The sequence below is a fragment of the Lichenostomus cassidix genome, chromosome 3 (genome assembly GCF_008360975.1).
Source record: "Lichenostomus cassidix isolate B80296 chromosome 3, HeHo_3.0, whole genome shotgun sequence".
Taxonomy (NCBI): Eukaryota; Metazoa; Chordata; class Aves; order Passeriformes; family Meliphagidae; genus Lichenostomus; species Lichenostomus cassidix.
The window spans coordinates 106,228,163-106,240,669 of NC_139483.1; the positions used below are offsets into that span (position 1 = coordinate 106,228,163).

Here is a 12,507-nt window from a genome sequence, read left to right on the forward strand (position 1 = left end):
ATTAAGACTTAAAATGCAATAAATAAAAAAAAATTATTATCCAAGATGTGGATAATATTTCTCAAATTGCTCTGGACATCTAGGAGGTGGTGTAAAACCTCTTGCTGCAGGATTATTAATATATAATAAACACCAGATGAGAAGGAGCTCATTTCAGTCTGGTGAAGGACTCAGTACTCCTGTCCTCAGCCCCTGTCAGTGGCCCTTGTCAGAGGTGGCATTTGGGATTAGATGTGCTTTATCTCGATGCAGAATAACAGTTTCTCTCTTCCTAGGTCAGGTGGGAGCCAAGGGCATTTTACATCCCTCCTCAATGTTGTTTAGGTGTAGTGAACAATTCCTGCCTGGTGAGAGTGTTTTGACTGCAGATTAGGTGTGTAAGGGAAATGGTAAATTCTCTGTCAAACACAGTGGATGAGCACTGAATAAAACACCATGGAAAGGGAGGAGCACTGCATTGATGAAGAAGGGATTGTTTGACCAAGAAAGAACTTCATTACTCTTGTAACTTTTGCACATTCCCCTCGCCTTGTCTTGTTCCTCAGCAATAAAAGAATGAACATTTCCCCTGTTTGACATGAACTCACCACAGTGTTAGACAAAATAGACCAGACTGAATAAATTCTTCTGAGGTGACTTTCTGAGTTGTGTGAGATATAGCTTCATATTTTAAGTTGTATTAGCATTATATCTATATTTCTTTTAGTTTTAACATTTACTTTGAATATTAACATTTACTTAATCATTCCCTGGCTTGTTCAGTCACAACCATGAAAATTAATCAATTAGTGATAGCACATGGGACAATTGTTTTAAATGGAAAGAGGGTAGGTTTAGACTGGACATAAGAAAGAATTTTTTATAATGAGAGTGGTAAGACAGTAGAACAGGCTGCCCAGAGGAGCTGTAGCTGCCCCATCCCTGTAAACATCCACAGTCATATTGGATGGGGCTTTGAGCAACCTGATGTAGGGATTAGATGACATTTAAGGCCCTTTGCAACCCAAACCTTTTATAAAATTAAAGTCCTAGTTAACTAATGAAAGTCCTGAGCTGTTTTGCAGCACCAGACCAGACCCTGTGCTTTCCTTCATGCTCACCCTGGTGTGGGTGATAAAGGTGGCAGAGGCAGTGATGATGCCACCAGTGACGACAGGAAACACAACTGCAAATGCCCCATTTCTTGCTTATTGGTCAAAAATAAAGTAGTATGTCCCATAAAAAGGGGAAAGCTTTCATATATGTTACAAGCAGATGTCTTAAGCAGCAATTTCACAGCAACTTATAGAAGTTAAAAATATTACATTATTTGGCCTGTGCTTAAATACACTTTTTGCAAGGTGCTTGGTATTTGCTGATTTCTGGCACTACTGAAATGTTTTTCATGGTAAGTTATTTCTATGAAATTAGGAAAAAGTTTTACTGTGCTAGTTTCTCAAGACCGGGTAGTTCCCCACAGTGTCAGGAAAGAGCACCTCAAGCTTGATAAAGAGAAGAAATGTAGCCTAGCACTTTGAAGGACTCAATTGTTATAAAAAACTTTCTTGTAACTATATTTAATTTTATAAGATGCTTTGCAGCAGGGAAAAATAGGAAATAAACAGTTCTTCCTGTGCTGTAGGCCTTGGGGGAAAAATATTGTGAATGACCTACAACTCACAAGACTGAGTAGACTAAAGTTGCTAAGGGAAAAAAAATATATGATGTTTCTCTTTTTGATGTTCTTTGCCAGCAGGGAAAAAAAAAATGTTGTAAATATTTGTGTTCTATTGACACATTTAGTCAAAAGCCCAAGGGATAAGCTTTCAGATGGCATGGTGATACACAGGATAAAACCAGACAACTGTTTTCTATGGAACTTAAACTTATCCACAGACAACGAGAGATCCAGACTTACTTGGACTACATCCCAAAAATCTGGTTACTGCAGGTGCACGTGGTGCAGTTTATAGACATATTATGAAGCACAGATGCAATGAGAAAGGATAGTCCTATGGATATTTCTGTCTTGAAGAGTATTTCTGGAAGTTCTGCTTAGTCCTGCCTTCAGATATTGTCAGTGTCTGGTATTTATATAGGAGGCTTTGTCCTAAAAAGAATGGCAGGGAGTAGGCAGGGAGTGGAGTGGATGGAAGAGCAGCACTCTTGTGGCTTCATGGACGTGGGGAGCACTGCACTCCTCTTCAGTCATTCACATCCATTGGCTTTAGAAACTGGGAAATGGCAAATTTTAGAAAAATCTCTCAGCCAGCCATTAGAGGAAAGTCAAATGGGTGACACTAAGGAGCCACAGAGGGGAATTTTGTGCTGGGAGGAGCTCCTAGTGCTCACATTTCCCCTCAGAGCTGCCAGCTTTCCACTGCCACCTCTGCCTGCAGTGCAGTGACTGAGGGGCTGAGAGGTCCTGGCAGCCCAGGGCAAAGGGACACAGGCAAGGTTGGGTCACAGCTGGAGAAAAACACCCCCTGGCTTCCCTCTGACTGACAAGGAGCACTCACAGCACCAGCTGTGTCTCTCTGAGGCATTTCAAGAATTTACTCCTTTCTGAGCTGGGAGTAGGGTGAATATAATAAATGGTGATTAATCAATAAACCCATGGGCTTAGCACATTAGCAGATGTGCCATGCTGGGGTGGGGATCAAGATCTCAGTCCCTTACACCCAATAGACATATCCTAAAAGTCTAGGGTTTGAAGCCAGCTCTGCTCTAGAAAGCCTCTCTGTCCTGGGGCATTCAGTGTGGTTTTGCTGTATAAGTTCTGTCCATAAATGAGAACTTCAACAAGTGTCTTATCTGTTTATTCTGTAACCCCTTTGAAGCAAGCATTGTCTCTTGCTCTATGAATATACAGTGCTTTGCATAATGGAGTTTAATCTGAGTTTCTTTAAGGTACCTGTGCTGAATAACAATGATTAATCAAATTGAGTAAATAGTATTTAGAAAAAGATAAAATGAGTGCAATGGTTTACTTTTTTTCTTCATAGGAAATGAAATGCAGAATTAATTGGAACTGAATAGCAACACATATTTAAAAGTGATGAAAGAAACTTTTTACATACTGCAATATTAAACTTTCAGTCTTCTTATTGAAAGCTCTTACCAGGGTTTGCATTTCAGCCAAATGAAGGAGATTATTCTCAATGTAGGTGATTCGTGGGTATTTTTCCTGAATGCAGCCCAATGTTCATCCTGTGAATGAATGCTCACCACAGAGACATACACAGGGTTACTCACAAATATGTGCAACACAACCCTTACATCTCTCTCCCCACAATCTGTCTTCTCACAGAGAGAAGGATGGATAGTGAGTTAACAAGACAATGTACAGGTGAATTGGTAGGAATAAGACAAGATATGTGACTCAGATCCTATGGATGTGTTTATATGTCCATATAGCCACTAAAGGGTAGGATTCACCTCTGGCTCCTTGGCACCCTGAGCACCCCATTGCACCCCATGGCATGATTCCACTTCTCTTGGGCATCCCCCCTTTTCAGGGTGCTGTCCTCTCACTGGACTTACACAGCAAGTCTAATAATTAAAGCAGATGAGATGCATTTTTTAAAGCTGCCATGAGAAAATTATTCTGTCCTTACATAGCATAGACACAAGAACTAACCTAACATTAAACAGTTCAGGTACTTCTTTGATAGCAGAAAATCTGACATCTCCTGACTGAGCTCGCTGGGTGCCCTTGCTGTTTATGTGCAGCTATTACAGCACCATCCCATTACCTGTCTTTAATTAGGCTGCTGTAATACTGATGTGTGCCTGTGTAAGCTGTGATCACACAGCTTTCTGGGGCCTGGTCACATCCTTCCTACTGTGGATGGCTGAGGAAACCTTCTCAGCTGCTCTGCAATGTCCCTCCCAGCAGGCTTTTCAACAGCAAGCATTGCTCTGGATTTTTACATGAGGCTGGAAGCTGGAATAGCTGATCATTTTTGGCAATTTTCTGAAGCACAAAACCCCACATATAGTGAGGATAGGGGTTCCCCCTATTTCCATTCTGTCTCCCTTATATTTGAACTTTTCCCTTTATATTCCTTGGCACAGGTGGTATAAAAGACAAGTACAGCACTAATTCCAGCAGTTCATTTGCAGGCTCAGTGGCGTTATGGTTGAGCACAGCCTGTGAAAGTGGCAGAAGGTGTTCTGAACCATCCAAACACACCTGCTGTCCTGGCTGCTATAAACAGCCCTGAAGAGCCAAACACTATTATGGTTCTTGAGTAGAAAAAATGCTCCTGACTTGGCCTCCTGCAGCCCAACCACATCTGCTCTCTTCCAAAGGCTGAAAGCAAGAGGAAAGTCAATGTGATGCAGGAGGAACTTGAGTTCAGAGGATGGAATGCCAACGTGTCAGTGAGGTGACACCTTCACCTTCCTCTTGGTGCTTAGATTAGCAAATTTCTTGCTGAAGGGACTTTTCTTATGGTGTGTTTATATGGTGTTTTGGAAAATGGGGTCTTGTGCAAGACTGACCACAGCCCATCATGAAAATTAGGTATGAGAGTTCTTGTGAATCTTGGCAGGCAGTGGAATTTTGGTACTGGATAAAATATATGAATCCTAAATAACAGAGACTGGGGAAAAGTACTTTGTAGGTAGAGAGGGGAAAGATCAGGAGCTTCCTCAGAAGGAATTATTAAAAAGGCAAAGGGAAACTTCTCTTGTCCAGACAAGATGGGGAGAACCAGAGGCAAGTCTGCATTTTGGGGTTGATTCTGAAAAGTGCTGAAATCAGTCCAGCTCTAACTGCTTTAATCTCAGATATTCAGTAACTCAAGAACTGGACAGGATAGGGTTATAAAGTAGATTATTGCAAGGTTAACCTCCTCTAAGTCTAGCACCTCATACATTTGTGTTTCATGGAAGTGCAAAGCCTATGAATGAGGGGCTGATTCTCAGGTCACATGAATCAACTGAATTGTTAATTTACAGTAGCTACTCTAGTGATAAGATCTGACCCTTACAGATTTTGCTTAGAAATGAAATATGCCTACTCAGAAATATTTTAAAAATACACAGTTGATGCTAGTTCAAAATTTCTTAAGTGTTCTTATTATCCCAGCTGTAAATATTATGAAAACCACAGCATCCTTAACACATAAGACATATCTGAGAAAAGTGGTTTTGTCTTTCACAGCAGACATTTCTCATGCAAACTAGAAAACTATGGGCATTGAAAACACTCATAGGTAAGAGGGTCCTTGCCTTGGACTCTGAATTTGGCATAATAAAGTTCTGGTGATTAGACAAAGGTAGCCAGATGGGGTGTGTCCAACCAGTTTCCATTTAGCAGGAAAGAATCCTGCATTCCTAGAAGAGAGTTACAGAGACATTTGAGAGTGCCACGAGCAGATACTCACTTGCAAACACAGATGGTGACATTCCCAAGAGTACTGACTTGTTATGTATGAAGGAATGAGGTATATGAAGAAAGAGGTGACTCTGAAAGACAGCCCACCTGGGAGGGCTGGAAATTCCCACTTTAGCTGAGTGTGACCAGCTGGAGGCAGAAAATTGTTCTTGAAACTGTACCTGGTCTCCTCTCCCTCTCCCTCTCCCTCCCCTCCCCTCCCCTCCTCCTCACTTTTTGTGCTTTCCTGGATATATCATTAGCACATTCTGAGCCAAAACAAAGCAGAGTACCTGCAGTGCATTAGTCCTATAATGGAAGCAGTATCACAGCCTCAAAAAAGGGGTGTCTGAGCTGGATGTGATTATTCCTGGTCCTTTACTTTGGGTGTCAATTTCAGCTATGCAGATATCTGTGCAGGAAGCAAGACAAATTCAAAACACAGAACTTAATAGTAATTTCTGCAAACAACTGCCTCAAATATGCTCAACTGGAGAACTGTGGGCCTCATGTTTCTTATGATCCTGCAGAGGAACATAACACATTTCTGTCTGTGATCTTCTGGGAGTACTTACAATGGCACATATATATATATCTAAAATGATGAATGGAAGGACCCTGCTTGAGTTTCCTTTTGGGATATCCAGTGTGGAAAAACCAGGACTGAGTCACTGAAGTGCAATCCAACATTCCACCGAGGTGTCAAGCAATGATTTATCCCTTAGCACACACTGCAATTGCAAGCATGCTGCCTTATATTACATTTAGCTCTGTGTATGTTTTCATATATCTGTTTTTAAGGCTGATTAAGAAAACCAGTAAGGCCATGGGGGAATTGGATGGTATTTTTTCCAAGAAATTTTGTCATCTGGGAAACAAAATGTCTTTTCTGAAAGGAGAGGAAAAAACCTAAAACAATTGAACCTCCCCAGCTGCTTCTACAACACTGAAATGTTCCTCCTGATTTTAGGCTGTAACAGCAATTTGTTATGGACTATGACATCTTAAAAAGTTAAAAGGAAGTAATTTGGAAAAAGGAGTTCAGATACTCGAGAAACATATTATTATATCTTCACTTAGTTTCAACAAAAAAGGCTAATTTTTTGCTGCTGATGAAGTACTATATTTAGAAAGAAAAATTATGCTGCTGAAAAATATCTGTGTGGCTTCAAAAATTATGTATTTTCAAGGGTTTTTTTTCTTAGAATGTCTAAAGTCATGCAGTTTCTCAGTGCTATTAATAATTGTACTTACAATGGTGCTTGTGATGGAGAGCTTGCAGGCAGGAACACAGAAAGCCTTGGATCTGATGCCTGTAAATGAGAGGAAATGAAGCTCAGTGAGGCTGAGGTCCAGCTCTAGCTGTGATTCTCCAGGCAGGAGGAAGTTCCACTCATTCTGCTCCTCTGGCACCTGCTGAAGTTCACAGGCCATTTGTTTTAGCATGACTTGTGACCAACACCACAAACCCACACAGGCAATAAGCTCAGTTGTTGTTTCCTTTAATTGGGTCAATACTGTGAAATTCCACTTCAGGGCTTTGTTCAGGAGGCAGAGATCATAAAATACAATTTTTTTTTTCCTTCTACTCCTTGTGTGACATCTGGTTCAATCACTGCATTCCACTTGGGTTTTTGCCTCACATGATGTCCTTTGCAGCAAAGGAGATTTCTAGCAGCTGTGAGAAACCTTGCCCAGTCTCCATCTGCCACTGCAGAAAACCAGACATTCCCCAGAGGTCCTGCATTTCCCACTCTGCTGTGAATGCCACAGAAACCCTTGGGGAACTCAAATCACAGCTGATGCCCAAGGTTGGATGGCTGACCAAAGACCAACTTTGGACCACCATCTCAATGTGGGGAAGAAAATAGGTGTTTCCACAGAGTTGAAAATGGGGAGAGTTCATTATGGTCATTTAACTTAATCTCCTGAATATCACATGCCATAAGCCTTTATCTTTGACCAGTGGGAGGCAGGATGGTAGACTAAATGGATTAGTCTTGGTCTTTGTGTTATTAGCTGGTTCAAAGAGAGTTACAATCCCTTAATTACAGCTATCTGCAGTCAGCTTAGGTAGTTTTTGTGCCCTTTTTCTTGCAGAGAGGTTAATTGTTCCATTTCAGTCTCACTTTTTCATCCTTTTCCCTTTCTTACTGTGATTACTCCAACAGATCTGAAGCAAATCAGTGCACACTCTCCTGAAAGGGTCTGGCTTCTTTTCTAACTACTCTGATGATTTCAAAAGTGCAGTTCATTATTATCATGTTCCCAACAATTAATGTGCAAAGATCTGTCCAGAAAGCAAACACAATGCCCAGGCAGCTAAACTGCAGATATTTTTCTGCATTTTGAAATCCAAATTTAATTTAATGAAGTATGTATTCAATAAATTAATCATAAGCTGAGAAAAGCCAGATACCTAAAATTGAAAAAGAAAATTCTATATAATATCATGCATATTTGTCAAAATTCAGACAAACCATTCTGCTGGCAGATCACTGTACTTCCTATCTGGTTAGGGACTGATCTCTCTTGAATAAGAGCTGTTGGTACAGCTTATACACACCTGATAAATGATACATCAGTTTTGGTATAAAATTCTCATCGTGGTTTATGGGTGTCAGAAATTCAAAATTTCAGAACTTTGAGCCTCTGAAAAGTACTTGTGACTTGACTTTTGGATGGTAAAATGGAAAAAAAAAAAAAAAAAAGGAATATCCCTGGATTTAAAGATTTATGACCTGCAGAAGGAAATCAGACCACAGAATTCATTTGGGAACTGATGGAGAACAGAGCTCTTGCTAATAATCTGCTTACTTTTTCCTCACAATCTTAACTAAGCTGGACATTTTTTTCTGCCATATCACATCTTCATTAGATTGTTCTCTGTGTAGACATAAATTTCTTTCATGTCCTAAACAGAATGCATCTCAGTTCTTAAGATGTGGTATTTTATACTCCTAAATTTGGGCACAGTATAATCTTCACTGTAAATAGCACAAGAAACCCTGGATGTTGCAGCTCTGGGCATCATCTGCCTAGAGCTGCATTGCTGGAATGTGCTTTGCATGTACATCCATCTGCACATCCATGCAGTGCATTTAGACAGCCCAAAACCTCAGTATTGTGGCTAACACCACCTGAAGATGAATATCACTAGAGATCAGCCTTGCACTGCTGCCAGAAGGCACAGAGGAAACCAAAGTTTGGTTGAGAGTTTGCACTTTCCAAATGTAGAGTTTCAGAAGAGGCTACACAGAGATGGATGTTGTAGAAGAGCTTTCAAAAATTGAGCGGTTGAAACACCACAGAGTTATTTGTAATTCTTTTACTGCTTGAGATTTAGAAACAGGAGCCTGAGTGAGTTTTGATAGGAACTATTAGAACTGAATTCCATGGGATGCTAATTCTGTGACAACATAAACCATGGGGTTATTTCCAAAAGTGATGGCTGGAGGGCAGCCAGTCCTTCTGTATTATATTGCTGCACCAACCACATCACAAGGTGCTTTTCACATTTCCATTGAGCACATTTTTTGTTTTAATCTGTTCTTGTTCAGGTCTCTAAAACATACTTTGTTTATTGCAGCATTCCCACCAAGGAAGCAGGGTAGATTTTTTCCATGACCTCGGAAGTTATTGATGTAATTGTTCAACACAGGAGAATGTTGCCTGGGAATATGATTCATGGTTTCAGGAGACTGGCAATGTTGGTGGATTCTCAGGAGGTGGGCTGTGAGCACAGGGTCACATTGATCCCATCTCTGCCTCCTGTCAGTGGATGTTATCAGCCAGGTCAGCAATGAAGGGATTTGCTCTCCTCTCTAGCATGATGTAAAAATTAATCAAGACAAACTACCACTCGATAGCCAGCACTCTGAAGAATGCAAACTCATTTCCCCTCAGGTGACAGGCAAGTAGGATGGCTATTCCTCATTGCCTTTGCTCCTTGTCATCTCTATTAACTTCCAATTCACTCCCCAGGGGTCCTGGTTGTTAAGGATAACACATGCAGGTATTTGGGTGTGAGAACATCCTTCAATACTGTGGTTACAAACTAAACATGTAAGGCAGGAAAAAGAAGTGGGGAAAAAGTAGGAAAAGTTAGGTCATTTTTTTAATGGAAAGAAATCTAACTTTTGGTCTGTTCATAAGGCAGAAGAACTTACTATGGCCCTAGGAAATATCAAGTGTAAAACAACCATGTGAGCAACAAGAAGGAATAAGTGTTGAAAGAAAAGAATAGTTGTGCCAGAAGAACAAAATGGGACACAAATAACAGAGAAGTTGGAGTTCAGCAAGGGGATGGACTATCAAAAGAACAGCCCTGGAAGAAATTTTATAAGACCTAGTGGAGCAGATATAATGGACTTGTAGGTAAGAAAAGGGTTATATGTTATTTTAATATTAATATGATATGGATGTGTTGGATTAGGAAGAGGAGCTCAGGCATCTAAATTCCTAAATCCATACAGATATCTGGAGTAAATGTGTATTTTGACCCTTCCTCTCCTACTCTCTTTCATGTCTACTGTCTTAGAACTCGGTAGCCAAGCCAGAGTGCTGCAAGATGGGGAAAAACCATCACATGTACAAAAAAGTGCACATTTTCAAATGAGATTTATGGTTATTCCTCACTAAGCACACTCATCACTGAAATGGGAGCTCCTACACAACCTCTTCCCCCTCCTTCCCCAGCATCTTTCTCTCCATCTTTTAAAACCTTTTTCTCCATCTCAGGTTTTGTGACTGACAAAATCCATGTCAGACTGTTTGAGTGACCAGCTTCAACTGTCAGGACAAGACAGCTCAGTGGAATTGAAGTGGCAGGAGCACTGGAATGGCAAGGGACACCCCTGGATCACCCAGGATGGTATTAACAGCTGTTTTAAAGAGAAGCTGCTCTGAGCTAGGCTGAAGTTTCCATTAGCCAGTGGAATATTCCAGATTAAGTTCTACTCATAATTCCAGGATGCTCTTTTTAATTGTCTTTTCTGAAAACAACAACAAAACCCCACAAACATTTTCTGAGGTTTAACATGGTAAAAGTACAAGTCAGGAAAATTGGAATTATTTTCTTGGGAAAAATCCCTGCTAGCTCAGTATTAATATTTTATATGGCTGAGTTTTAGGGATTTCATCTAATTACTTTGCTTTGGAATCTGCACATACACCCACACATACAAAATTTCAGCAAGGCAATTTGTAGAAGTTGGTCTAAAATCAACATTGCCTGTATTGGTGAGGCATAGAACCTTCCAAGTAATTTGAAGGAAGCAGAAGGTGCAATTTTGCCATACCTCCTTCAAACAGCTTAAATGAGTGCAGCAAAGAAAAATGGGAGAAGGCCAGCAGGTAATTAAACCTGTTGAGATCCAGCTGAAAAGGATCAAAACATTGCTCAGGTTCCCCCTGCACAGATGTCAGTGTCCCAGGTGGGATTGCTACCCAGCTAAAAATGCTGCAGGATCACCAGAGGGAAAAGTGTTTTGAAAGGGGGAGATAGAAAACTCTCTTTGGTACAAAATTCCAGATTTTTATTGCAAATGAACCAGGAAAAGGTGCTTAAAACTGAGAATAGATAAAGCTTGTATTATTGATGTATGTGGAAAAAATGGTACAAGATCCTTGTTCAAATGGAAACAGTAAAGTCTGGGAGAAATGTGGGAGCTGGCAAAGCACCTTGTTCCCATCCGCTATCATCTCCAGCTGCACCAATATTGGTCAGGTAAGCCTGAGGCACATTGGCTTGTCTATTCTCCAGAACAAGGTGGCTACATCTAAACTGTCCTCGGGGTGCAGTCCATGGCTTCTCTTTCATGTAACCTAAAGGTCTCAAATCCACCCATGAGCAAAGTTCTGGCACTTCAAAGATGAACTGAGTAGCTTAGCTACATCCTCCTAGATTGAGGCACTTAATTGTGTGACTTAATTTAGGAACTGAGGTGCCCTGGCCTGTCTCTGTAGTGACCACCTCTTCCCTCCAAATCTACCTGCCCTTCCCCTGAAAGTGCACCTGACTGCACGGATGGTCAGGTCCTAGATTAGTCCTGTTTAGTTGTTGATGTTCAGCAGAATAAACAACTGTAAATTCCTTCCCTTGGCTTTGGCTTTGCCTTGGTCACTTTTGCTAAAACTGGATCATTCAACAGAGTGAAATATGTTGTGCATCTCAACCATTAGGGCACTCCTTTGAAAGTCACACTCTCGTGGGGCTAGAATATGGTCCTGCAGAGCTGGAGATACCCAGTGATATCACAGCTCATTCTCTTTCTGTTTTCTGCTGCAAGGAGGGAAAAAACCCACAAAATAAAACACAGTGTTATTTTGGGATCGCAGACACCCCCTCCTCACCACCCTCTGATCTTCGTTTTCTTTTATTCATTTATTCAAAGTTATACAGGGAAATCTAACTTAGCTTAGGTTCAAGGAAAAGTTAATGCTAAAAATGATCCATCAGTAACATGTTTAGAAACATTAGAGTCACAAGTGATGAATACAGGTGCAGTCCTAAATCCATAGCTGAATTCTTCTGTGGCCTAATTGAAAAAAATGTGGAGCATTTCATAGTTTGGTCTTATCATGGAATCATAGAATGGCCTGTGTTGTAGGGAACTTAAAGATTATCCAGTCTCTATCCCCTGCCCTGAGCAGGGACACCTGGCAGTAGACCAGGTTGTTCAGAGCTCCATCCAAATTGGCCTTGAGCACTTCCAGGGACAGGGAATCCACAGGTTCTCTGGAAAACCTGTGCCAGGGCCTCACCATCCTCACACCTACTACCTAACCTAAACCTCTCTTTAAAACATTTTTTTTCCTCTGGTGAGCCTGCAGCAATTATCACCATCTCTGAACTGAGCTCAGGTTTGCCCTGGCCAGCAGCTAAGAACCCACACAGCCACACTGACTCACTTCTCCTCCCAATAGGAAAGGGGAAAGAACTGGAAGAACAAAAGCGAAAAATCATGTTTGTTGAGATAAAGGCAGTTTAAAAGTGAAGGAAACAGGAGTGTGTGTTTGGCCACAGCTAAGACATGGCTGTGCTGTCTGCACTGTTTTAGTCACATGTCCAAAATTGAGTTCTGTGGAGAAAGCTCCATCCCAACCAGACTCAGTACACACCCTTGCAATTCTTCCACATTAAA

At 41.0% G+C, this 12,507-nt stretch overlaps 1 long non-coding RNA gene across 1 annotated transcript; it reads right to left on the reverse strand.

The window, feature by feature from the left end:
• Positions 1-5,233: 5,233 nt before the first annotated feature.
• On the reverse strand, positions 5,234-6,749 carry LOC146440374 (uncharacterized). Its single transcript, XR_014851414.1, has 3 exons — positions 6,617-6,749; positions 5,656-5,774; positions 5,234-5,322 (listed from the first exon to the last, which is right to left on the reverse strand). It is a non-coding gene; the product is annotated as an uncharacterized LOC146440374 (long non-coding RNA).
• Positions 6,750-12,507: the final 5,758 nt, after the last annotated feature.